Raw genomic sequence first — 26,932 nt, 5'->3', positions numbered from 1 at the left:
AGCATGTGCTCGTCTGAGACCAGTGGACCATCCTCACACTGTCTCCTGGTTTTTAAACGATGTACTCAGGTTGGCTTCAGATACTGATAATGAATCATGCTCATATATAACCCTTCTCAGGAAAACATTATTTCTAATGAGTCTGGCTTCAGGCGCCAGAATATCTGAACTGTCGGCTCTCTCTAGAGAACCAAATCATATTGATTTCCTCCCGTCAGGAGAAGTTCTGCTCTCCCCAGATCGGATATTCCTAGCAAAGAATGAAGAACCACAAAACAGGTGGTCTCCATGGAAGATTGTACCTCTCCCACAGGACCCACCATTATGTCCTATCGTTACATTAAAATCTTATCTAGGCAGAACTTCTAAAAGATCTTCAGGTCCTCTTTTTATTAGAGAGAAAGATGGAACCATTTCCTTGAAGGCAATCAGACAACAAATTCTTTATTTTATTAAACAAGCCAATCTGGATTCAGTCCCTCATGTCCATGATATCCGGGCAGTGGCTACCTCAGTTAATTATTTTCATAATATGAACTTTGAGGATCTTAAAAAAATATACGGGTTGGAAATCCCGACAGTATTTAAACGCCACTATCTGAAAAATTTAGAGGCCCTTAAATATTCGGCAGTGGCTGCAGGGAGCATTGTCTCCCCTGATATGGCCTAGTTTTGTAACTCTATATCTGTATGCTATTATTTTACCAATAAATTTTCTTTTGATACTCACTCTCACCTGCCTGCCTCACTTGTAAATCCCTGCCTTTCTGCCTTATGTTCCGGTCTAGATTGCTCATCAACCCACTCCTGGACATGTACATAGTTCATTATTATATTTGTTTTCATTTTCACTACCTGTTGTTTTTTCCCAGGATAGTATGGATTTGGTCATATTTGGTACTTTTTACCATTTGTAATTTGCTTTCCTTACCTTGGTTATTAAAACAATAATTTTAAGAAAATTTTTTCTGGGCTCAGCTCGTGTCGGCCTATGAAAGTATCCTTAATATCATTCTTTCTAGGCAAAATTAATCTAAAATTACCAGAGAAAAACAAAATTAAGAAAATGTCAGTAAAACTGACTCGCTCACTATAAAAGAAGTGTCGGTATGAGGATAGGGGCGAGTGGGATCACTACCACGAGTCATTCACCATTTAGACCTTCCAATCAAAATCCCCACTAGAGAGAGCTGATACTAACGGGTGATGCGGCCGCTACTACTACTACTAGGGACGCCACGGACAGCAGCGCCCCTAGCGTACATCCTTAATCATTAGACGGTACGCGTTGTACGCTTTTTTCCTTGTGCCGTATTATCTTTGGATTTACCTCCTTATTAACCATGGAACGTGCTGCCATCGCATCGGCTAAGTTAAGTGCCTCATAAGTAGTATTTTACCGTATTTTAGTCTTCCAGGGACCAGTATTTTCCTTCTAATAGGTCATATACGGTTTCCCGGTCGACTCGTGGCGGCGCCATGCCGCCTCATGTTAAGAATTCCCGGTCTTCCATACTGGGACTTCTTGTACTTATGGGCTTACTATATCACGTTCATCGTTTTTTACATCGCCTTTTTAGCTAGGTCAGCCCTTTTACCATTTCTCTTAGTTTGGTATTTAGGGCTATTCTGTGTTTCTGACCCAGCATCCCGGCTCTTGCTCTTCATCGGCTATCGCTGGCTCCGAGTAGTCAACTGTTCCTCGAAACAGTTTGCCTCCTCCTGGGCTTCTTTTTCTTTTACTAAAAGTGTCTTTTCCACCTTTTACGATGTAATTTTAGTTTTATTTAGGGTGTTATGCTAGCCTAGGTACATGTCCCCATGTGTTGGTACAGTCTGGTTCACGTGGCCCTCCCACGGTTGTGTTGCTATCGCGGCTTAGGCCACTTGCGGTCACGTGTTCCATAGCACCTTACCCTTCCCCTTCCCTTTCCCTCCCTACCAGGTATAGGGAGGGGTCTGGGGGACCCCTTGGTTGCCATGACAACCTCAGTAGCCTTCCTCCCTCCTTCTCTGAGGAGGCCAGGGGTTCCTCCCAGCTGGGGTATAGGGCGACCACTTGTCTCGGGTACCGAGTCACCGAGCGGGTAGTTGTTGGGACGGGGAGGAGTAGGCCACCCCCCCCTCTCTCTCTCCCGCCGCGTCACGCCGGGAACCCCCCCCCCATTGCTCAGTCCCACCTTTCCCCCACTGTAACGAACGGTTATAGTTCGTCTGGCTCCGCCAGCGGGCGGGGTGGTCACTACTAGTGGTCTATTGCTTGCCTACTATATCCTGCCCTTTTTTCCCGCTACCGGAGGAGAGCTTGCTTCTTACCCGGGCACTCTTCTAGTAGACGGGGGAAAAGATTTATATATATTTCGTTATAATGTAAGGATATACCCTAATTTTACGGTGATTTTAGTATTATCTAACTGTGTGTTTACCATCTCCGTCGTTTTCCGTCGTGGTTTCATAGCTCACCACCACACCTGGTTGGATTCTTTCTCTTGTCTCCGGCGTAGCCTTAGACAACTCCAACCACCTTGTTACCACACGTATTATGGCGGGGCTCTGGTTTAATCTAACTTTCTCGCTCCGGCATGCAGCGGAGCAATTGTTAGGCTGTAAGTGTTCTCCTGATACTTATGTATCTTTCCACTTACAGGCTACCAACTGTCAGGTCCTGGGGTGCAATGCGACGCTGTACGACCCCTGCGCCCACGATGAGTGCAGGACTCACGCCCCGTGTGCCACGACCCACAACGCCATGATCGTCTGGCACCCAGAAGCCTGCACCATCTGCTATGACCTTGTCAGTCAGCTGGTGGGGGGGCTAAGTCGATTTTAGACTTCTTTATCGTATTACTAATAACAATTAGTCATAAGATTGTTAAACCCCCCCCGTCCCCGCCACTAGAAGCTTCATTTCGCTTCTCTTTCAGGCTGCCGCCGTGAAGGAAGTCGCCCTAGCAACCCTGAAGGCTTGGGTGGGCGGCTTCGGGAAGAACGCCGCCAAGGGCCAGCCGTACATCTTGGATAAGAAGCTGGCCGTTCAGATCTTCCCCGGCGGCAAATCAACAGGATACGTTGACCCTATTTCTGCAGCCCCTCTCATCGCCTCCATTCAGCAAGAGGTGCAGCAGTCGTTCGGGTCCGTGGCCACGCACGAGCCGGTCCCAGACGTCGCAACTTTGGACCTGAACATCGAGCCTATGGCGGTAGGGGCGGAGGATTTGTTGGTTGAGGTAGGTGTGTCGGGCGCCCAAGGTCTTTCCTTGGGCGCTCCTGGATCTTCTCCTGTCCCTTCTACTGCTTCTTTTCAAGGCTTTACGGGATCTGAGATCCCTGCCCGCTCTCCCGCTCTCTCTGTACCCCCTAAGGTGAAGGGGACAGAGAGAACAGAAGACCCTCCATAAGACGACTTCTAAGAAGTCGTCGTCGTCTTCTTCAGTAAAGAAGTCTTCGACTTCCTATGCTGACGCGGTGAAGGCTAAGCCGAGCTCTTCATACTCAAAGAGCTCTAGAAGCAAGGCTTCTAAGGAGAAGGCTCGCGCTCCAGCTGAGCCAATGCCTTCTCCGGCCTCCACCGCATCCACTCCGGCAACGCCGGTTGGAGTAGCGGGACCCAGCACCTTTGATCCCACTGCCTTCTCAGCAGTGGTGATGCAACAGGTAGGAGAGATGGTAGGCTCGCAGGTCTCCGCCCTCGGAACCAAGTTCGAACAGATGTTTGCACAGCTGTCGAACACCCTTAGTCAGTCGGGCCAGTCCATCCAAGATCTCTCTAACAGAGTGAGAGAGAATGAGGACCGAGTAGCTGGGCTTGCTCAGGCTCCTCATCCAGTCTCCCCAGTAGCAGGTGCTGGCATTCTCCAGCTACCTCCTTATGAGTCGCTACCAGCCTTCTCCATGGATAACCCATGGAGAGTGGCCGCTTACGCTCCATTCAAGGACGGTATGATCTCTGTCCCGGAGTGTGGAACTCGAAGGATTGAGGACTTCGAGTTTTATCCTCCGGGATTGACTCAGCCTTTCATTGGATATGCTAGGCTGACCGTGGCGGCCCTCACTAGGGAGGACAAGATCTCCAGAGAGAACGTGCTTTATAGTAGAGAGCACGCTCAGTGGGAATGGGTTCACTGCCTGGAGGACTGGGAGTGTACCAACACTAAGCTCCAGGCTTTCAAGAGTCCTTTCACTATTTTTGCGACGGAGGAGGAGGCTTCTCTTCCGTTCGCTACCAAAATAGTGGAAGCGACTCTTCAGGCAGTCCTCAAGGATGAGCCCATGCCACAGCTGAGGGAAGCGGATTCTACTTCTCCGCTCTTTCCAGCCTTCGGAGAATTGTGGGAGAACTTGCCTGCCACATTCACGCTTGGTAAGCTTAAACCAGACTGTGCAATGGACCAGTTTGGCGAAAAGCTTCCAAGGCTGCCTGATACCTTGATCCAGGCAGAGTTCGATGCTCGAACTAGGTTTGGGAGATCCCTCAACTCTTTAATTATCACTGAGATGGCGGCACTATTGTATGGCACAGAACCACTATTTAAGATTCTGGCCAAGTCTCGGCTTCAAACAGTTCAGACGGATGCTTTCGACTTCTTCCAAGCTAGGAGGAACTGCCGAAAGCACGTTCTGCAGGAGTGCACTATTAGGCACGAACCTAATAGACTCCTGGCTTCCAGCATGTGGGGGGCCGGACCTCTTCCCAGAGTCCGCTGTGAATGAGGTGCACCATGAGGCTGCTAGGCTCAACCAGAGCCTTAGAGCTAGGTGGGGTATCTCCTCTAAGAGGAAACAAGAATCCGCCCCCCCCGCTGCTGGTAAGAAAAACTCAAGAAGACTGGTAAAAGGTTCCAACCTTACCAAAAACATCAGCAGCAACAGCAGTTCGTTCAGGCCGTCCCAGTTACCCAACATGGACAACCATCAACCTCAAAACAGACCCAACCCATCCTCCTGTTGTCTCCTCAGTCACAACCCTCGACCTCCTACGCACTCTCGCGGCTTCAACCCTATGTATGAAGGTCAGGCTTACCCTCCCTTTAATAGGCAGTCGAGAGGTAGCAGAGCGAGAGGCCACTTTCGCCAGCGTGGCACAGGAAGAGCGGCAAGGGGAAGACAGTTCAGAGGAGGGCGTGGAGGTCAACCCGCCCAACAACAGTGAGGCTCCCCAGGTAGGAGGGAGGCTGTTCCTCTTCCGTCACAGGTGGGGGTTCAGCAATTGGGCACAGAGCATAGTGTCCAAAGGATTGGGTTGGAGTTGGATCAAAGATCCCCCTCCAATCAAATCATTTTATCAGGAACCATCAAAGGAATTGACAGATTACGCGAGGGAACTCCTTCAGAAAGGAGCTATTGCGAGAGTCAAGCATCTAAAATTTCAAGGTCGCTTATTCAGCGTGCCAAAGAAAGGCTCAACAAAAAGAAGGGTAATCTTAGACTTGTCAAGGCTAAACTCTTTCATTCGTTGCGACAAGTTCAAAATGCTTACCATCTCGCAGGTAAGGACCTTACTTCCTCGTGGAGCCGTCACATGCTCCATCGATCTTACAGACGCATACTATCATATCCCTATAGCCAGGCACTTCCGCCCATTCCTAGGCTTCAACTAGGAAATCAGACATTCTCATTCAAAGTGATGCCCTTCGGTCTGAATGTAGCCCCCAGGGTATTCACGAAAATAGCAGAAGTGGTGGTTCAACAATTGAGAACTCAGGGGATAATGGTAGCAGCATACCTCGAACGATGGTTGATCTGGGCACCAACAGTCGAGGAATGTCTCAAAGCCACGAAAAAGGTAGTTCAAGTTTCTGGAACATCTGGGGTTCCAGATAAACAAGACGAAATCCAGACTTACCCAGAGTCTCGTTTTCAGTGGCTAGGAATCCAATGGGATTTGTCTTCCCACAATCTGTCAATTTCCGGTGGTCAAACGGAAAGAAATAGCCAAGTCTGTGAAACAATTTCTCAAATGCAAACAAACATCAAGGAGAAACCAGGAAAGAATCCTAGGTTCTCTTCAGTTTGCCTCAGTGACAGACATCCTCCTGAAAGCAAGGCTGAAAGATATAAACCGAGTTTGGCGATCGAGAGCAAACGCCAAATCTCGAGACAAGTTGTCAGTAATTCCACAGATCCTTCGCAATCAGCTCCGTCCATGGACAAAAGTGAAGAACCTGGCCAAACTAGTACCCCTTCAATATCCCCTTCCAGTGTTAACCATTCACACGGATGCCTCCCTGTCCGGGTGGGGGGGGATATTCTCAATTCAAGCAAGTTCAGGGGACTTGGTCAGTTCAGTTCCGCCAGCTCCACATAAACGTCTTGGAAGCAATGGCAGTATTTCTTACCCTGAAGAGACTTCTTCCCCCGAAAAAGTCTCATCTAAGACTAGTTTTGGACAGTGCAGTGGTAGTTCATTGCATCAACAGAGGAGGGGGGTCCAAATCCAAAACATGTGGAACCATGTCATGATAGCCATCTTTGCATAGCAGACAAACACAAATGGCATCTGTCCGCCACTCACCTGGCGGGGGTAAGAAATGTGATAGCAGACGCTTTGTCCCGGTCAGTCCCTCTGGAATCAGAATGGTCCCTGACGACAGGTCCATTCCAGTGGGGATATAGCCGGAGAGTTCCCAGGTCTCCAAGTGGATCTCTTCGCTTCACAAGCAAACCACAAGCTCCCTTGCTATGTGGCCCCCAACCTGGACCCTCTGGCTTATGCCACGGACGCCCTGTCGTTAGATTGGAATCAGTGGAGGAAAATTTATGTCTTTCCTCCAGTGAATCTTCTTTTGAAAGTCTTGAGCAAGCTGAGGACTTTCAAGGGACTAGTAGCTCTGATTGCTCCAGACTGGCCCAAGAGCAACGTGTATCCTCTGCTTCTGGAATTGGGTCTCCGACCTCAACGGATTCCCAATCCCAAGCTGTCACAATCAGTACAAATGAGGACTGTGTTCGCTTCCTCAGGAATTCTTCAGACCCTAACTTTATGGACTTCATGAAGTTTGCGGCTAACAAAGATGCTAACATTGATCCACAAAACATCCTCTTCCCAGAATCAGATAAGAGAGAGTCAACTATTAGACAATATGACTCAGCTGTTAAAAAATTAGCATCCTTCCTGAAAGAATCAAACACTACACCATGACAGTTAACTTAGCTATATCCTTTTCAGATCCTTGTTTGAAAAGGAGGGGTTTAGCAGCTAGCACTATTACTACTCATAAATCGGCTTTTGAAGAAGATCTTCCAGTTGGGTTTCCAGATAGACCTAACAGAATCTTACTTTACGTCTATTCCTAAAGCCTGTGCTAGACTTAGACCTTCTCAAAGGCCTACTGCAGTCTCATGGTTCTTAAATGATGTCCTCAAACTAGCCTCAGATACTGACAACTCGTCTTGACATTCATAATGCTTCTTAGAAAGACGTTATTCTTATTAAGCCTAGCTTCAGGAGCTAGAATTTCAGAACTGTCGGCTCTATCCAGAGATGCGGGTCATGTGGAATTCCTCCCCTCAGGAGAAGTTCTGCTTGCTCCGGATCGTAGTTTTTTGGCTAAAAATGAGGATCCTCTTGCAAGAAGGTGGGCTCCTTGGAAAGTCATCCCACTTCCGCAAGATCCTTCTCTCTGCCCAGTATCAACTTTAAGAGCCTTTCTATCTCGCACATCCTCAAGATCCTCAGGTTCTCTCTTCATGAGAAGAGAAAAAGGTGGTACTTTATCAGTAAAAGGAATTAGACAACAGATCCTTTACTTCATTAAACAAGCCAATCCTGATTCATTTCCAAAAGCACATGACATCAGAGGAGTAGCCACCTCAATTAACTACTTTCAACATATGAACTTCGATGATCTTAAAAAGTATACTGGATGGAAATCTCTGACAGTCTTTAAACGTCACTACTAAAGTCCTTGAATCTTTAAAATTTTTCTGCAGTAGCAGCGGGAAACATTGTTTCTCCTGATACTGTATAGTAGTCATAGTATAGATCCAGGTCTCCTTTCTACCTACCTCGTCCAACATGCCTCACCCTATCGCCATGCTATTCGGATACTCTAGCCTTAGCCGCTGAGATCATATTGGTGGATTGTCCCTTATTTTTTTGCTAGGGACATCCACACTATGTACTTATAATGTACTTCAGTGTACCTACCCTTATTTTTATGCTAGGGTAGGACACAATGTGTTTGTATATTATGTAAATACCTTACTTAAGTGAATCTATTTTGTTAATTTGCATTGCATTATTGTATATTACTATGTGTAATATAAGTTAATTTTAAGTACTTTATAGTATTGGCTTTCTTTTTTATGTCATTGTTTAGCATAAGTTAGCTTTAAGTACTTATTTTGTATTCTGTAATATACCTGATTCACTTATATTATATCCCTCGTTTTTACAACTGATTTTCATTTGTCCTTTTTCCCATCTTGTCTGTTTCTCTGGTACTCTTTCATAGGCCGACACGAGCTGAGCCCAGAAAAGGGATTTTGACGTAGGAAAAATCTATTTCTGGGTGATTGGCTCGTGTCGCCCTATGAAACCCACCCTGTCTTTGTTTACCCTCCCTGCAGGACAAGATGTTCATAGATTAAGGATGACCGCTAGGAGGCGCTGCTGTACGTTGCGTCCCTAGTAGTAGTAGTAGCGGCCGCATCACCCGTTAGTATCAGCTCTCTCTAGTGGGGATTTTGATTGGAAGGTCTAAATGGTGAATGACTCGTGGTAGTGATCCCACTCGCCCCTATTCTCATACTGACACTTCTTTTATAGAGTGAGCGAGTCAGTTTTACTGACATTTTCTTAATTTTGTTTTTCTCTGGCAATTTTAGATTAATTTTGCCTAAAAAGAATGATATTAAGGATACTTTCATAGGGCGACACGAGCCAATCACCCAGAAATAGATTTTTCCTACGTCAAAATCCCTTTATTTTCCATATATAAAATTTTGTGGTTTACCAAGCTTGGATGGCCAATTCTCTGCTACTATTTCACCGGCCGACACAGGTCGAACCCAGAAAAGGGATTTTGACGAAGGAAAAATCTATTTCTGGGGAAAGACCTGTGTCACCCGGTGAACCCATCCCTCTCTTTTCCTTTTTTCCCAACCCTCTAGCTGGCCCAAGCTTGGGTGCGTATTCCAGGAATGAAGGTTTCGGGCAGAGGTGGTAGTAGTAGCGAGCAGAAGGTAGACATTGTAACAGCACCTCTTTAGAGAGGGATTTTGAGAGGAGACTTCTAATTGGCAAAGTATCTGTGGTAGTGGCTTCCACTCGCCCTTGTGCTATACCGACACCCTTTGAGGGTAAGCAAGCTGGGGGTAGTAACTCCAGCATTCCATATGGCTTTTTTCTCTGGTATATTTAGCATCTATTTATACCTAGAAATGTGTGCTATAGGAAAATTTCACCGGACGACACAGGTCTTCCCCCAGAAATAGATTTTTCCTTCGTCAAAATCCCTTTTTTTTTCCAACATTTGGGTATTTTCCCTAACAGGGGTGGTTCCCAACAAAATTGAAGACAATGATTAAGGATGCATCTGCAATCAAACTACATAATTGAGGATGAAGCAACCAGATACATCCTCTTACTTTTACCTCCTTATGATTAGCAAATAAAAATAAGGTATGGAGTTGCAGGCCCATGCCTCCAGCCATTTAATGACTTTCACACTGTCCTGTGTGGCGAGAAATATTATAATTTTCTGGGAGTCTGTATGAGTGAGAAAAAGACTGCCACTGGCCAACTTTGAGGAACATTATAACTGCACCACAAACATTGACAGTTTCTATAGCAAACAAGCATACCACTTAATACCAACCCCCGTAGGGAAGGAAGTACTGTCAGTGCCTCTCATGCAGTGCAATGTAAGCATTACTTAAGGTTCTTTGCAGTATGCCTTTGGCCCCTAGCTGCAACCCATTTCATTCCTTTTACTGTACCTCCTTTCACATTCTCTTTCTTCCATCTTACTTTCCACTCTCCTAGCAATTGATTAACTGCACTTGCAAGATTTTTCTCCTGTTACACCTCTCAAATCTTTCACTATCAATTTCCCTTTCAGGACTGAATAACCTCATACCTAGGTCCAAGTTCTTGGCCTTTAGCCTAAAATCTATATTCAATTCAATTCACTTCCTAATACCAACATGACGGCTGCCCAGAGAGAGAATGCGTACTGATCTGATAAGGGGTAGTGGTTGCCTAGGAAGATGAGTTCCTGTGTCATTTCAGTGACATCTTCGCTCATTAGGAATTCACAACCCTGTTATGAGTGCTCTTCAATCTTGAGACAGACTATGTTGTACAGTAATACCGTACAATGGCACAAATTGGGGCATCAGTGCATAGGTAGCACGACTTACTTCCACTAGGCTACAAAGCAGCCAAAGTTAATTGACTGATAAGACCAGTATAGGCTAATAGGAAACAGTACACAAATACCTAATAATACTAATATCATAGGGGTTAATGTTAACTTCAATTACTTAAATACCGCCTTCCAAGCTAACCAATAATAAAATTTATACAAGCCATTAGAAACGGCAAAATAGGGAATTGCCTCTATAACAAACCTTGCCTGACACATTCTACCCTAATCAACTTAGGTAGTATTTTACCTAGGCTTCACATGTTATTGACAGCAGATTTATTCTCTTTTGGTTTTAAAACTATCACCTATCTTTCAGTTGACTGTAATCTAAATAGCCTAATCTATAAAAATTTTGGACTGTAGGCTAACTAGACCCAGCTTGCTATAAAAAATTACTAAACAATACCCCAGGCCTTGCCACTGACAACAAAGATACAATTGGGCTGCCTTGCCTTTAAGCCATTGCACTTCAAATAGAATTCACTGCTTTAAACACGTCTGAGTATATATTTGAAATTAAAAGTTTCGTCCGCACTTGGGCAAAACCGGGATAATTTACACTGAATATATTTTGTTTTTCAGAAGCTGTTCAGCCATGAAGCCAAGAAAATTGCTACCGTGTCTATTCTATCGCTTGGGGCGACCAAACCACGGACATTAAAGTAAGTGACAGCAGTCAAAAAACATTCTCTTCAAGGGTGAGTTGACCTCAGGTTATTTTGTTATGTACCATCTGTGTTTTTTGTTTCTTTCTTTCTTCTTTTAGCATCAACCATCACCAAAGTCAGTCCTTCATAAATGTTGCCATGAGTTGCTGTATTATTAATGGCGTGTAGTAATGTGTTGTGCCATTAAATCTAATTTTTCTTCCGTCCAAAGACAAGTATGATGAAACCATTTAGCCTCTTTATATATACGTGCATACTACATAATACACATATATAAAAACTCACACACACACGTGTCTGTGTGGAATAATTTTCACATTCTATAAGGGGTGATGATAATAAAGGAGAGAATTATGTGGACAAATCTGCATTAGCATATCAGGAAAGGTGCAATGTAGTACAATTTTAACCAATACATAGATGACAGAAACTGATAGGGGGGAGAACTGTGTGGTTTTAGCAGAGACAGGGAAGATGATGTGTGTGGATCAAGTGTTTCTTACAAACAACTAAGTGAGAAGTTTGGAAGTCCAGGGAAAAGTTGCATACATGGATGCAGAGAAGGCTTCTGATAATAAAAAGAAGGGTAATATGAAGCCTGTTAATAGTGTATGATGTTGAGGGTAAAGGTAGGTTTACACCTACGCACTTTTGTGCTGCGGGCTGTTACGCAAGAAACCGCCACAAAACTGATGTGGTGGGGAGAAAAAATGACCGTTATTGGGCGGCGTAGCGCGGACCCGGGCGGTGGGTTACAGGCACGTCACGGCGTGTTCCTGCGGTTTCTAGCAGAGTGTTACGGAATTGGCGCAGTGTTATGGTTGTTGTTGCTATGCCAGGGCACTCCCTCTTGCGGCTTTGTTACTCTGTGTAGCTGTGGGTTGCGGTGTTGTTGAGGAGTGCGTGGACATCCACACGAGACACGACGTGCAACAGTGCATGACTGTTGCACATGCACCGTGCCACACCGTGCCAGATATGAACCTTGGGTATATACAGAGGCCTGCCAAGCACATCCTTCATTCCACGCCCAACCAGCATGCAATATGGACCTAAACAGCCTCTCACCCCAGGAGACCCAGAGATTTTTGGTAGCTGTCCTGTGTCTCTGTGCAGTCCAGGTCATCAATGGTTGAGAAGACATACTACAGTGCCACAGCCACCTGCACCACACAGAAAGGATGGCAGGGCAGGGCGGATTTGGGCTCGGGAGTGGCTGACACGGCGGCAACTACATGGGGACTACAACCAGCTACTACAAGAACTGAACAAGGAGAACCGCAAAGGACACAAGAACTTTCTACGCATCTACCCTGAATTGTTCGAGGAGAGGGTCGAAAGGCTGACGCCCCTGTTGAAGAAGAAGGACACGAAGATGCGGCTTGCACAAGAGGTGGGACTCAAGTTGGCGGTCCCTCTCCGCCACCTGGCAAGTGGTAACGACTATAAAAGCCTGCAATACAGCTTCAGAGTCTCCAAGAGTTCCATAAGCCGATTTATCCCTTTAGTCTGCCAAGCCATTATCGACACATGCAAACCAGAAGTGATGAAGTGCCCCAAGACACCAGAAGAATGGAATGATGTAGCAAAACGATTTGCCTCCAAGTGGAACTACTTCAATTGTGTGGGAGCCCTGGATGGGAAGAATGTCGCGATCAAGAAGCCCAAAGGTGGAGGATCACTGTATTTCAGTTACAAGAAGTTTCACAGCATAGTCCTCATGGCCCTCTCCGATGCAAAGTACAGGTTCCTGTTTGTCGACGTCAGTGCAGAAGGAGGTGCTGGGGATGGAGGAACCTGGCAGAAGTGCAACCTGGCCAGGGGCATCACAAACAACCGAGCAGGACTCCCACAAGACAGAAATCTGCCCAACGACGACGAACCCATCCTCTTTCACATAGTCGCCGACGATACCTTCGCTCTCAATCTATGGTTGATGAAGCCCTACTCCCACCAATCACAAGATCCCACCGAACAAATAACAGCTACAGATTATCTTGCGCTCGTCGTATGGTGGAAAACGTATTCGGCCTGCTGCAGATGAGATGGCGAGTCTTCGGGACGACGATGCAACAGGATGTACAGGTGTGCAAGAAGATAACTTTGTGCGCATGTGTCATGCACAACCTGGCACTGCAACGCTACCCACTTGCTGGCACTGACGTCGACTATGAGGACCAACACCATAACATCGTAGCAGGTACTTGGAGGGAGGAGTCGCTGAACCTCATGGAACGACTCATGGCAAGAAGGGGACCAAACTACACACGTCGAGCAAAGGCCGTCAGAGATTACCTGGCCCAGTACTACTCATCGGATGCAGGCGCAGTGGAATGGCAAGAGCGAATGGTGTTTTCTCTAGGACGACCAGCTACTGACGAGTAGAGGACCCAAAGAACTGTAATAAAACATAACCAAACAAATGTACATAATTGTAAATAAAGATCATGATGTATTTCCCATTGTTTTATACTCCAATACTTTTGTATTGTCCTAATAACAATACAGTGGTCCCCCCGTATTCGCGGGGGATGCATACCAGACCCCCCAGCGAATAGTTAGAATCCACGAATGTTTGGAACCCCTATAAAAACGCTAAAAACAGCCTATTTTGTTAGTTAAAACTTAAGAAAAACCACTAAAAATTTTCATACTTGGTTTTTTTAATAGTTTTATCACAAAAAGTGCATTTGTTCCGATACGTAATACAAACCATCGGTCCTTTAACAATAGGAAGTAGCTAGCGGCAGCTGGAACGGTCGTAAGCTTCGAACAAGGGGAGAACGGTAGTTAACTGCTTGTCCGACAGTCGCGCGGCTGCTTTCGGCCGCGGGTGTGAAGGACGTGTTCGTCATCGCTCTCTGCCCGCTTCATCGTCGTATGCTTTGTTTATATTGTGTTTTCTACTAATGGTTTGTTTGACTTGAAAATGAAACTGTAAGTACACTGTTTTCATTTTTATTACTTAATTATGAACCAACATGGAGCTATCGCCGTAGATGCGGCGATTTCCTCTCTTTTCATGAATTGAACCCTTGAATTATGTCTCGGTGCCGAGGGCGGGCGCGCTCGCACCGAGTCATGTATTTTGGGCGAAAGTGTGTAATTGAAAAATGTAAGTACTCTTTTCATTATATGTTTGCCCTGTGCGTTCGTTGCCGAGAGCGTGATTGCTCTCGGCACGAGCCTCTTATTTTGTATGATAGAATGCAATGAAAGTGGATTCACAATTGCAGTATTCTTTTCATTTTCATTTATTTGCATCAATTTTAATTTGGATCAATTTTCGCTCTTACCCGGGAATTGATCCTTACGATTATTTTCTGTGAAAGTGAAATCGCAAGTGCAGTATTCTGTTTCATTTTCATATATATTTTATGATAGCATCATATTATTATGGATCAAGTTTCCGCTCTTACCCGGGAATTGATCTTTTCCCTTTAAGTTCTATGAAGTGAATCGCAAGTGCAGTATTCTGTTTCATTTTCATATTACTTTTCACTGCTGTGCGGGGGTAGGGGAAGCGAAGGTCTGCCAGGAAGTCGTCGGAAAGCTCTACCGCGACTCCCTTGGTATCCGATTCTTCGTCTTCTTTCCTGCCCCCCGCTCAGCTTCCTCGTTGTATTTTGTATTTGGGGTCTTCCTTGCGTTCGGGGTGGGGCATGTCTTCCCCCCGTGCGTGAGGGAACCCCTCTTACTAATCTATCTGTGCTACCGCAGGTGCTACATCCGTGGGAGACGACCTTGGACAGGTATGGACCACCGCGGCGGCAGGGCGTGCCTAGCATCCACGGGCTGCTGCAGCGTCTAGCGAGGTCTGGGGCGGTCTCCACTACTACCTCCACGGCCGCTTATGCTGCTCCCCCCCGCCTGGTCTACACTCCCCATGCTGTGCCGCCGTACCGAGGGGGGTATGCCGCCGCCGCCTGTGTTCTTCGTGTAGCCTGCCCAGACTTCCGCTGTTCCAGCAGCTCGCCCCTGGACCGGCCACCAGTACCCAGGTTCCCGCTGGCTGCCGATGATTCTACGAAGCGATGGCTGGGCCTGCCGTACCTGCCGCTGATGTGGTTCCCGCTGCTGGCTTGGCTGTCCCTTCTGGGTCTACCGCTGCCGCTGTTCCTGCCGCTCCTGAGCTGGTTGCTGTACCTGTCGCTCCTGGTTCCTGCGCCTGTCCATGCTGGTCCTGCCCACGGTGTATCTTCCCCAGTCCCAGGTCCTTCCGGACAGGTGCAGTCGGGCTGTGTTGCTTCGGCAATAGCCCCGGCTCCGGCCTGGATGGAGGACCTGACGACTGTCCTGCGTGAGCTGACGAGGAAGAGGAAGAAGAAGAGGAAGGTGTCATCTTCGTCTGCTGCTGCCTCTTCCCCTTCGACTTCTAAGGCCCATAAGCCGAAGAAGAAGAAGGCTGCCTCCCCCCCTAAGAAGTCACCTTCGGGAACTTCTAAGGGCCCGTCCCACCCCGGTGGGACGGGGGGTCCTTCTGCTGGTCCTCCTGCTCCTCGGGTAGTCCCTTCGGAGCGGGGCCCGTCGTCCCCTTCCGTAAGGAGAGATAGACGGGGACCAGAGGAGTACCAGTTAGCGCTGGTACTTCCTCGCCTGGTGCTAGCGGCGATGCCGCTACGCCAGGTTCCGGCTCGGTCTTTCGTTCGCGAGAGATCCCGAGTGTACGCTCTCCCTCGGGAGACCGTGCAGCCAAAGTTTCGGCGCCAGAGTTCGCTCGGCGCCAAGACCACGGCACGGAGCAGAAGGCTGGTGAGAGCCGCTCAGGTGACTCTCGCCAGACCAGCGGCCGCTCTCGCAGCGACCACCTGGTAACTCGGGTTTCCCCCCTAAGAAGGCTCCTTCGGGAACTTCTAAGAGCTCGTTCCACTCCCGTGGGATGGGGGGTTCTTCTGCCGGTCCTCCTGCTCTTTTGGGAACAGGGCCCGTCTCCTCTTCCGCAAGGAAGAAGAAGACGGGGACCAGAGGCATACCGACTACCACCGGTATTTCCTCGCCTGGTGTTTGCGGCGCTGCCGCTACGCCAGGTTCCGGCTCGGTCTCTCGTTCGCGAGAACTTCCGAGTATACGATCTCCTGCGGGAGAGCGTATAGCCAAATTTTGGCGCCAGAGTTCGCTCGGCGCCAGAACCGTGGCACGGAGCAGAAGCTGGTGAGAGCCGCTCAGGTGACTCTCGCCAGGCCAGCGGCCGCTCTCGCAGCAACCAGATGGTAACCCTGGTAGACGTGACTGTCTCTGACCAGCCACGGGCTGAGGCTGGGAAGAGGTTCCCCCCTCTCGATCGTTGGTGCCAGCCTCGGCTATTACCAGCGGTATGACGCACCGCGATGACACGCACCGGACTCACCGCGACAGTGGTCTCTGCAGGTCTCCTGACTGCCGCTCCCACAGGGACCAGGCGGATAGGGGGACCAGCAGTACTCCTCTGCACACGAGATCGGGGCCGCTGTTCTCAGTCCAGCAGTTTCCCTGGGAAACGGCTCGACTAGGCCTGCAAGTTGGCGATCGCCTGCAGCCCTCCAAGCCCGCTGGTTCTGCCAGCGAGCGAAAGAGGAGCGTGTCATGTCTTCCTCTCCTGTGCCTGCAACTTCCTCGGTTTACACCAGGAAGAGCGAGGCACAGCGGGGTGATCGTGAGGGGCATGCCCCGCATGATCCCATCACGACGCCGTAAGTACCAGGTACGATCTTCTGACCGACCAGGACATACGCGCAAGTGGCAGGAGGAATCCGAGAGGTATCTATCGCAGTTCCTCCTCCTTAAGGGGGAGGTTCTCGGAATGCTCTTGTTCGAGGGGCTTGACGGTCCTACTCTGCAAGATGCTATGACTTCCGAGATCCAGAGGAATTTTGTCGAGGTTATGGCGCTGATTCGTCAGCGCAACAACCTCGGGGAAGGATCGCCGCTCCCACCAGCAGAGCCCACGTCTCGGCTCGAGTCGTTTTGGGGCCCAAGAGGGAACCCAAACCGACGGTGGGCCTGCCGCGATCAGAGCTTGCCGATTTTGTCTTGAACCAGAGTCTCTCGCCTCCGGATAAGAAGGCTTTCTCAGATCTGGCCAGTCGATCAAGCTACTTCCACCTCCTCTACTGCAACAGCGGCGTTTCTACGTGTCTTCGGACACCGTATTTAGATACCCCTCCGGTCCTCCTGAGAGGTTTCGACCTCGATGAGGACTGGAATGAGTCGGAGGACGGTATCGGTTCTCTCCTGACAGGTGTCGATCAGCCCCACCCAGACGACGTTCACAGTGGCGGCAGACCCTTACCTACAGGGCGAGTTCGTAACCCTCCTTGGGAAAACGTTTTCTCCTGACGATACGTTTTCCCAGACTCTGAGAGGCCATCGCCGCAAGGCGATGGCTGCTCCTACTCTTCTCCAACCTAGTTCCACTGGGAAGGCGAGCGAGTATCCAATTCCTCCCCCATTCCCTCTCTCCTTACGGCTACGAGGGAAAGGGGAGGGATCCTACAGAGATTTCTCTGTAGGATCCCACGTTGGGGACTGCGCTACCGGGGGGACCTTCGGGTCCTACCTGACGTAAGCCCTGGTCGTTGAGGAGGGATCCTGCCCCATTCTCGATTTCTACGGGAATCGAGAGGACCACCAGCCAATATCGTTTGACGAATTCAGTGGGGGTTTCGCAGAGTGCTTAGAATTCTACGGAATTTCTAGCGCATTCAGTGTTCGAGTTTTTTACGATCTCCAAACACTTAGGCGAGACCACGGTCCAAAGTGAGCGAGACGAGAATCCCCGATAATTGTTACACGATAATCGGGAACCTCGCCTATGCTCGAATTCCTGGAATTTCTAGCATTGGGAAGAAGACTGCTGCTGAAAGAAGACTATCTCACAGTAGGCGACCAACCTGGAATAGAGAAGAACGGACGGGAACATCCAGTTTGGCTTGAACTATTGTCTTAGTATTCTGTTCACCATTGAAGCTTTCCTTCGAGGAAGACTTCTCCTTCACTCTCTTTGATAGAGATCGAAGGTGGTCGATCTCCAATCCTTATTTTGTTTTCTTGAAGGAAAGAATTTAGGATGGAGATCATTGTTCAGAATCCTACAAATATACTACGTATATTAACCTCGCGACATGTTTCTGCTAAGCAGTTGAATTGTCCGAGGGGTAGGCGCATATCCTAGTTACTCTACGGATTGCGACTTAGACGAGGAGTATTCTAATTGAACTGCAACTCGGGGTTGCCTGCAACCTCCCAGGAGTTTCCAGTTTCAATTTTATATACTTATGGTCTTGTCACGACAACACCATTTCAGCTTTTGTATTTAACGAAATTCGTTTCGCCTAAATATAATTGCTCGAGCATATCTTTTTATGCTCGGTGGTTCTAGCCGAACGCATTCCTTCGTGGAAGGATTACTTGGCAACTCAGGATGACGAGTCAGCGACAGCTACTGCGTATTGAATTGCCCGAGGCATTTCAGTACCAGGTGCCGCTTCGAGATGCACGGTTGGTTATGTCTTTCTCCCCTGCTTTGATTGAATACCAACCGTATCTCTGCCCAACAATCACGGACTTAAGTCTCTGATTAACGGGGATTCACGCATACATGAATGACCATCTACTGCTGTGACGCTTGAATTCATCGCCTTCAGTATTGCGAGAATTTACAACAGAGATATCTCTTCGACTTTCATCTTTCTGTTTACCGCACGGTAACAGAATTCTGTAATAGTCTCTTGCTGCATCGCACTGCGATAATGCGAATGATTTTTGCGGAATCTGAGTTTGTCCTCAAAATATCTCATATTCGTAGGTGTGCAATTATTCATTGTTCACCCTGGATTAGCAGATGTATTGAAAGACATCGCCTACTCCCACACCTGCCAGCTCTACTTCCAAACGTTCAGCCCATGAGAAGCAGTTCTTCAGGCGGCTCTCCCCTGTGTTTCATTACTGAAGAACGCCCCGCTTTCATTGCAACTACGACTTCTCACCGGACAGCAATGAAATAGCGGTTAGCGTTTTCAGTCATTTGTAAGCACAGGTTCTGAATCTTGAGAAGACGTAGGTTGCATTCAATATCTACCTTCGTCTTCAACGGCATAGTGTTGTTTCTCCTTAGCTGAGAGTCAACAACTATGAGATATTTTGCCTTCAGGGACCTCGGTCTCTAGAAGGCAAGACTTTCGCCTGTTGGGCACATGCCTTAAGAGAATCATCACCTCGCTGTCCGGCATTGGTGACAAACAAATACATTATTTGTTTGGTCTCTTGGCATAACCCTTTAAAGGCGAAGGACACGTGACTTACTCGGATGCTTGGACAACTTGCCTCACTTCCGATACCGAACCAGTCAGTCGGCAGCTGTCAGAGCGCCCGAGTCAGTTACGAACTACGCTGTGGACTTAGTTCGGTTGTTACAGAGCAATCATTACTTCGTCTTATTAGCTTGTCACAGTACCCATACCATCGACACCCACCATGGAGTGTCGGTGTCCTATCCACTACCGAGAACTTCGCTGCATGGGGATAGAAGGATGTGAGACTCTTCGTGGCAAACGGACAGACCAGTATGGGTACTGGACATCACCGAAGTCGAGAAGAGGGATAGGTCATGCGACTATTCCCTTCTTTTCCTCTGAGGAAACTGCATGACTTTTCCTGCGAAGTCAAGCATCCAGGGGATGGGGATCTGTGACGCTCGATTTCGTATCGAACTTCGTAGCGAAGACTCAGAACCCTTCGGTCCCTGACGATCGGTTCGAGTCGTTCACAATCCCCTCCCTAATGGACTTCACCGCCTTCGATGCGAAGGAGATGCTGCTTTGTTCGCAAGAACTTCTCCGTGGTGCAGGTACTGAAGGCAGGGGTCTGGTCCAACCAGACCACATGCTTCTCCTTCTACCTTCGGGATATTGCCCACAGGTCCTTGGATCTTTTTCCTTGGGACCCGTGGTGGCTGCTCAACACGTTGTGTAGCGAACCTAGACCCTCGCAGGCTGAACAGCATCAAGTCCTGGTGTGACCGTAAGAATGGATGAGTGAATGAGAGTGTGACTGGCTCCTCTTCCCATCTTTTTCTTTCCCTCTACCTGTGGGTATAGGGACACGGTCGTCACCCTGCTGGATAAGACGAGATGCAGGTGAGCTACTCAACAGAGCCCCATCCTATCCCTTTCACTAGGGATAGGAGCGTATATCCACCACTTCCTCCAACAAGGGGGAGGAAGTGGATGCCAGCTTGAGACAAACCCATACTTTATGTTGCTTCTTGCAAACAGGAACAAGTTCTTGCTTGCTGGTACGAAGAGATACGCTTGCCTCTCTCTTAGTACTCGGCCCAGAGGTCTGACCATTGATCCTGCGGTGCACACCCCGATCAATCGGACAGAGGCTTGGATCCCTCCCTCGCTCTTACGACCAGGGAGGCATTCCAGGGATGGACGAACACCAGTCTGTTCATCAAAAGACTCAGATTCCTCCCACCAAGAAGTGAGTCTTCCTATTGTTAAAGGACCGATGGTTTGTATTACGTATCGGAACAAATGACAATTTGTCGAAAATTGCATTTTTCCTAACTATACAAACCTGAGGTCCTTTACATATAGTCCCTCCTCATGCCACCCCTCACTCTGCGTATTTTGCATGGGCCAAAAGCAAAAGTGATTTGTTTGCCGCGCAGTTAACTTCCGTTCTCCCCTTGTTCGAAGCTTACGACCGTTCCAGCTGCCGCTAGCTACTTCCTATTGTTAAAGGACCTCAGGTTTGTATAGTTAGGAAAAATGCAATTTTTGACAAATTGTCATTTTATGATGAAATTGATAACAAAAACCAGGAATTTGTGGATATTTCTCATAGAAAAATACCGCCAATGCGCGAATTTTCCGCGAATAATGCAGGGAAACGTTCCTGAGAGAAATCCGCGAATGTGTGAGTCCGCGAATCCGGAGAACGCGAATACGGGGGGTCCACTGTATTAATATAATAAATAATATTGGAATGATGGTTGGTACATATAAAAAATGATGTTGGAAAATAATTAACTGAAAGTTATAATAACATAATTCATAAAATAATGAGACAAATGAGAAGCATATGATGGACATAACAAAAATACTTTTACTAAACAAACATGAAAAGCATAGAATATAAGAAAATGAAAATAAAAAGCATAGAAAGTAAGAAAATAAACTTGAAAAGCATAGAATATCAGAAAATAAACATGAAAAGCATAGAATATAAGAAAATGAACATAAAAAGCAAAGAAAATAAGACAATAAACATGAAAAGCATAGAATATCTGAAAATAAACATGGAAAGCATAGAATATAAGAAAATGAACATAAAAAGCATAGAATGTAAGAAACTGAAATTGGGACTTGGTTTTTACCATAACATGTTCAACTGCAAATATCATATATGATCAACTGAGGCCAATATGTCTTTAGTATCTTACTGATTTTTCATTGTTCCCCTGTTAACCCTTGAACGCCAATTGGACGTATTAAACGTAGACGAAAATTGTCTGTCAGGTGCCGAACCGACATATGGTACGTCGAGGCAAAATAGTTTTTTAAAAAATTTGCGGAAAAATAGTTATAGGCCTACTAGGCGAAAACTTTTGAATCACACGCCTTGAGGGATGCTGGGAGCTCACGGATCAAGCTGTTGTTTTGTTTACAAGCGTTACTAAGGTGCACATGCGCGAAATGCTTTCTTCTCACACCAGCAAGCATCAGCGACGCGTCATCCAAGAGCAATCTTTTGCCGCAATCGTGTTTTGCCGAACTTTTGTGAGAGTTTGAGTATTTGTGGTGGTACAAGACATACATAGAGATGTCTCAACGTCGAACAGAGCGCGAAAGGCGCATTTTACCTCTCGGGAGGGATCATGTGAGACGTATTTTGGACTTAGATGCTGGCGAGGGACCAAGCACCCAAGATGACCTCACTCCTCAACGCCGTTCCGTGCGGCCTTGTGTGGCCGAAAGTGTTCAAGCACCACATCGTGTGTCTCGTGTGCCTTTTATAACCCCTAGGAAGCATCGGGGTGTCCTGAGGGGCATTCATAGGCATTTGGTAGGCCTCGAACCAAAGGACATAGACGATTACTTGTTAGAGCTTGATCGGGAGCATGTTGCAAGTCCTCATTTTGATGGTGGTTGGTCATCTAGTGACGAGGACATCACTCACGATGTTAGTGATGATGAATATTTGCCCCTAATGTCCGTACGAGGGTCACAGGCTGAAAGTGAGTTGGAATTCAGTGGTTTTAGTGCTTATGAGGGGGAATCTGAGGAGGAGGAGGAGGAGGAGGAGTTGTCATCATCTAGTTTTGTTGTCGATGACGACACAGAAAGCGAGGGCCTAAGTGAGGGAGATGCCCGAGCACGCGCACGTGCGCGCACACGGGCATGTAGAAGGTCGGAGCGTCGCGCCAGCCAAGGTGAAGGCCGGTCGTCCGAGAGTGACGAGGGGTGGTCGGAGGACCCAACCCCACCTAACATGCACCCATTCATGGCAGCACCTGGGCTCACCGTACCTGTTCCTCTCACTGCTCTGGGGTTCATTCAGCTGTTCCTTACGCAGGAATTGCTGGAATACCTGGTAGCAGAGACACCGGACTACACTCGGTACTGCCGTGACGAACTACGGACGACATTGTCATATCGCTGGCGGGGCTGCAACCTCACCAACATGGCGCATTTTTTGGGGCTCCACATTTTTTTTGGAATGATGCCTGCTGCTGACGTCAGGCAATATTAGAGGCGGATTTTTTTTTAAGTGCACCCAATGTGCCTGGCATTATGTCCCGTGATAGTGTCCTTCCATTGGACAGGTATTTCAACGCCTTCAACCGAAGGGCCATACCCCGGAATAACCCCGATTGCTTCATCTTAGTCCACCCAGTGTTGGAGTACATTCGTGAATGGTGCCAGTTTCTCGTGGTTCCTGGCAAGAACCTTTCTTTGGATGAGGGGATGATGCCTTACAAAGGACGTCTGAGCATAAAAGTGCACAACCCCAAGAAGCCAAGAAATATGGTGTGAAATTGTTCTTTATTACGGAGTCCAACACTGGATACGTCATGGACTTCTCAGCGTATTCCAGGGTCTTCTCCACGCTGCGTGACACTGTGTTCGGTCTTGTGGATCGTTTCCGTAACCAGGGATACCACCTGTTTATGGATAATTATTATAACTCGGTATCCCTGGCCCAGGAACTGTATGAAGCAGGTGTGCACGTCAGTGGTACCCTACGGTTGGTGCGTGGGGCCCCGAATGTCCTCAAGAGGTTCGCTAACCAGCCGCAACATCTGGCAAGAGGAGAGACAGTGGCCGCGGAAGGGAGCTGTCTTTGTTATCTGTTGGAAGGGGGTCCGACTCGTCCCCATGATTACGACGAGTCATGATACCATCCAAGAAGAGGTCATCCAGCGGAAGAAGACACGTCGGCAGGGCTGAGTTATGTATGAGGGTGCGGTGCGGACGTGTTGGAGGTCTCTCTCGCGTTTCTTCACAGAAAAGAAGGGTTTTTCGCCCTTGGTGATTATACCTCTTATAGTAAGCAATGTGTTAATAGTGTCTCCACGTAATACCCGGCGTGTAAGCCGTTGAGTGTTGTGCAACGGCAGATATTCTAATATTCTCTCTGCTCCAATCAGTGCCTTAGAAATCTTTCAAATCTCAGCTACTCGAGGCCTATTGGTCCTGTGAAATGGGTAAAAGAATGCAGTGTATGTGTTAGTGCTTGACCCCTCCCTTACCGCAAAAATGTCACCCGACCAACCTCCAACCGTTGCGCAAGTGACCCTGGCACCTACCGGTGCCTGTGCCCCACACACAAGTTCCGTACTCGCGAACAATTGTCTTTTTTATTTACAATACCAATCGAACCGTTCCGACGTCGAGTCCGCTATACAATCTGTCAGTGATGCCTTCTCCGATGAGGAAATCAACGTTGCATATACGAAATGCAAAGATCTGATACCAGAGAGCATTCTCAAGGAGCGATCTGCGAAGAACTTGTCCTCTCACAAAAAAATATCGTATATCACTAAGTGGCTAAGGACCTGCTCGGTGGAAATCTACGCCGATGACCCTTACAACCTGCCACCAAAGGGCCCTGCTGACCTAAGCCTACCTGCGGTGTACCACACGGCAGAAAATGCCTTCAAAACAGCAAAATCTCTCTCAGATATAATTGGAAAAAACTCAGAAAAAATTGAGGAGACAAATGATAAACTATCAAGAATTTGGGACGTGATCAAAGGACTACAGGAATCCCTAGACAGTCTTAAAACTGTGGAAACAAATAATCTCACACGGATCTGGGATGCGATCAAAGGAGTGCAGGGATCGATAGACAATCGCACTGATAGCCACCAGACTACTACGAATGCAGCATCCAGTTTTTCCTCGCCTCCCAGCAACACGGAAGTGCCCCGTTCCGAGGGGACTGTTGATCCCCAACCGCTTCTCCCTCCTCAGTACCTCCGGTGGAAGATATATCTCCGGTGATGATTACTAGCCCTCGTAATCCTCCCCACCCTATCTCTCCCCCCCAACCCCCCATCGTAGATGCAGATGAAACTGATCATGAGGGGTCTGGCGGCTGGCAGATACAAACAAGCAGAAAGAAGAGAAGAACCTCCCGTTTGGCCGCCGGACCGGAGCCCAACATTCGTGTTTCACCTCACCCGACACATGAGAAGAGATGTCACGTGGTAATTCACAATCTGCGCTCATCGGTGACGCTAGATGCCATAGTGGAGAGAGTCAAGTTTCTCACCGGCTCTGACCCACTCATCTCCCACGAACTCCCATGCAGGATTAAACATAAAGTGGCTTACAGGATTACCTGCCTATTTCAACACCTCGACGTTCTTAAAGGCGAGAATTTCGGCCCTAATATATTAGTTTCAAGATACAGACTAATCCGGGATCAACCACCCCCAGGGGAACTTACTGACACTCCAACCAGGGTCATTTCCACTGCAAGTGCCAGCCAACCGCCCACGGCGAGTGACTGCCCACTCCCCCTGGCTAACCCCCCATCCACCCAAATGATCAGCGCATTCATCTCCCATCTTCGTGAGTAGCCATGGATACATTAAACATAATCTCTTGGAATATCTTTGGCCTCAAGCGGAACATTCCTCTCCTAAACATGTTCTGTAAAAATTTCAAAGGCATCATTGCACTGCAAGAAACGCTCCTCTGGCCACATGACCTTGCCATATGCGATTCAATTCATGAAGACTTCAGAACCTTCTCGACTTCATCAATGCAAGTTACAGACCAAATCATAGCCGGTCGCCCGAAAGGAGGCCTTTCTTTCCTGTGGCACAAATCGTTAGACAATACGATAAAGGTGATGACCTACAGGAGTGACAGATTGCTGGGGATTCAAGTGACAATAGGGAACTCTAAAATCCTAATTATCAATGTTTATATGCCATGGGAAAATAACAATAATTTTGATCATTACTGCATGATCCTAGGGGAGTTACACAGTATTATTCAAGATTCTCCTGCTGATCATATTTGTATAATAGGGGACCTTAATTCTCACCCCACAGAACAATTTTATAATGAACTTACTCGCTTCTGTCAAAATCATGCTCTCCAAATTAGTGATGTAATGCTCCTCCCTCCCTCCTCCTACTCATATGTACATAATAGAGCGGACGCAATTACAACCTCCTGGCTGGACCACTGCATCACATCCCCACAACTTCATGATTCTATTATGACCTGCAATATTCGCTATGACCTTGCAACGGGTTACGATCACATCCCATTACAGGTGTCATTCAGTACCCCATCCCTCCCTACCGTGAACCCCCTAACTGATCGCCCACCAGCGGTAAACTGGGATTTTAAAAACCAAGAGAAAACCAGATACTTTAGAGCGACCACGGAAACCAGGTTGCGGTCAATAGTTCAACCGGCAGACGCCTTACTTTGTACTAACACAAATTGTAGAAATGACCACCACAAGAGGGATCTGAATGAATTCTATTCGAACATAATCTCCGCTTTGCTTGCTTCGGGCAGGACTGCCTACAGATTTCGTCAAGGTAATTCTCGTAATATTCCTGGATGGAATGACTTGGTTAAAGATCTGTATACATACTCACGAGAAATGTTTTTACTGTGGAGGCAAAATGGTAGCCCCAGGGAAGGGCACACTGCATTGCTAATGAGACAGGCGAGAGCGCAGTTCAAACTTGCTCTTAAGCACTGCAGGTTATATGAAAAACAACTAAGAGCTGATGCAATGTCTAGAAACTTAGAATCTGGTGATTATCCTCGTCTTTGGAAAGATATCCAGTCTTTAAATCCCAAAACTAAAAAGCTATCACAGAGAGTAGGGGAAGCAGTCGGAGACGAAGCTATTGCAAGTATGTGGGGCGATCACTTCAACAATATCCTGAATTGCATAAATGATCAAGATTCCCGAAGGGATGTAGATAACCTCCTTACTGACAACATTCAATTTCATTTTGCAGACCGTTTTACGCCAGGTAACATCAGCGATGCCATAAACAGCCTACTTAATAATAAATCGCCCGGCTGTGATGGTCTTCCTGTAGAGGCCTTCAAACTCTGCCATCCGATAATTTATATTTGCTAGCTGCCCTATTCAATGCGTGCATAATTCACCGGTTTCTTCCAGACTCCCTACTCTTAGTTCACCTGATACATTAATCAAAAACAAGCTAAAGGATGCAGCTGACCCTGGCAACTACCGGCCGATTGCAATCACAACGATCGCATCGAAGATACTTGAGTCTGTTCTTCTAGTGAGACTTCTCCCCTTTCTACACACCACTGACAACCAGTTCGGGTTTAAAGCAAACCACTCAACCGACACCTGCATCTACATACTGAAAGAATTGCTGAACTACTACCTATCATC

General features: G+C 47.5%; 1 protein-coding gene across 1 annotated transcript in view; it reads left to right on the top strand.

Moving 5' to 3' along the window:
* Positions 1–10,957: 10,957 nt before the first annotated feature.
* The window catches only part of LOC135217034 (uncharacterized), a 63,347-nt gene continuing 47,372 nt past the window's right edge, over positions 10,958–26,932 (top strand). Inside the window, exon 1 of the mRNA XM_064252629.1 lies at positions 10,958–11,032. The gene's annotated coding sequence lies outside the window, so the exon portion shown is untranslated. The remainder of the gene's footprint in view (positions 11,033–26,932) is intronic.

Source organism: Macrobrachium nipponense, chromosome 7, assembly GCF_015104395.2.
Source record: "Macrobrachium nipponense isolate FS-2020 chromosome 7, ASM1510439v2, whole genome shotgun sequence".
NCBI lineage: Eukaryota > Metazoa > Arthropoda > Malacostraca > Decapoda > Palaemonidae > Macrobrachium > Macrobrachium nipponense.
Note: the sequence above shows the minus strand (reverse complement) of the source record. Positions and strands in the feature narration are given on the sequence as shown.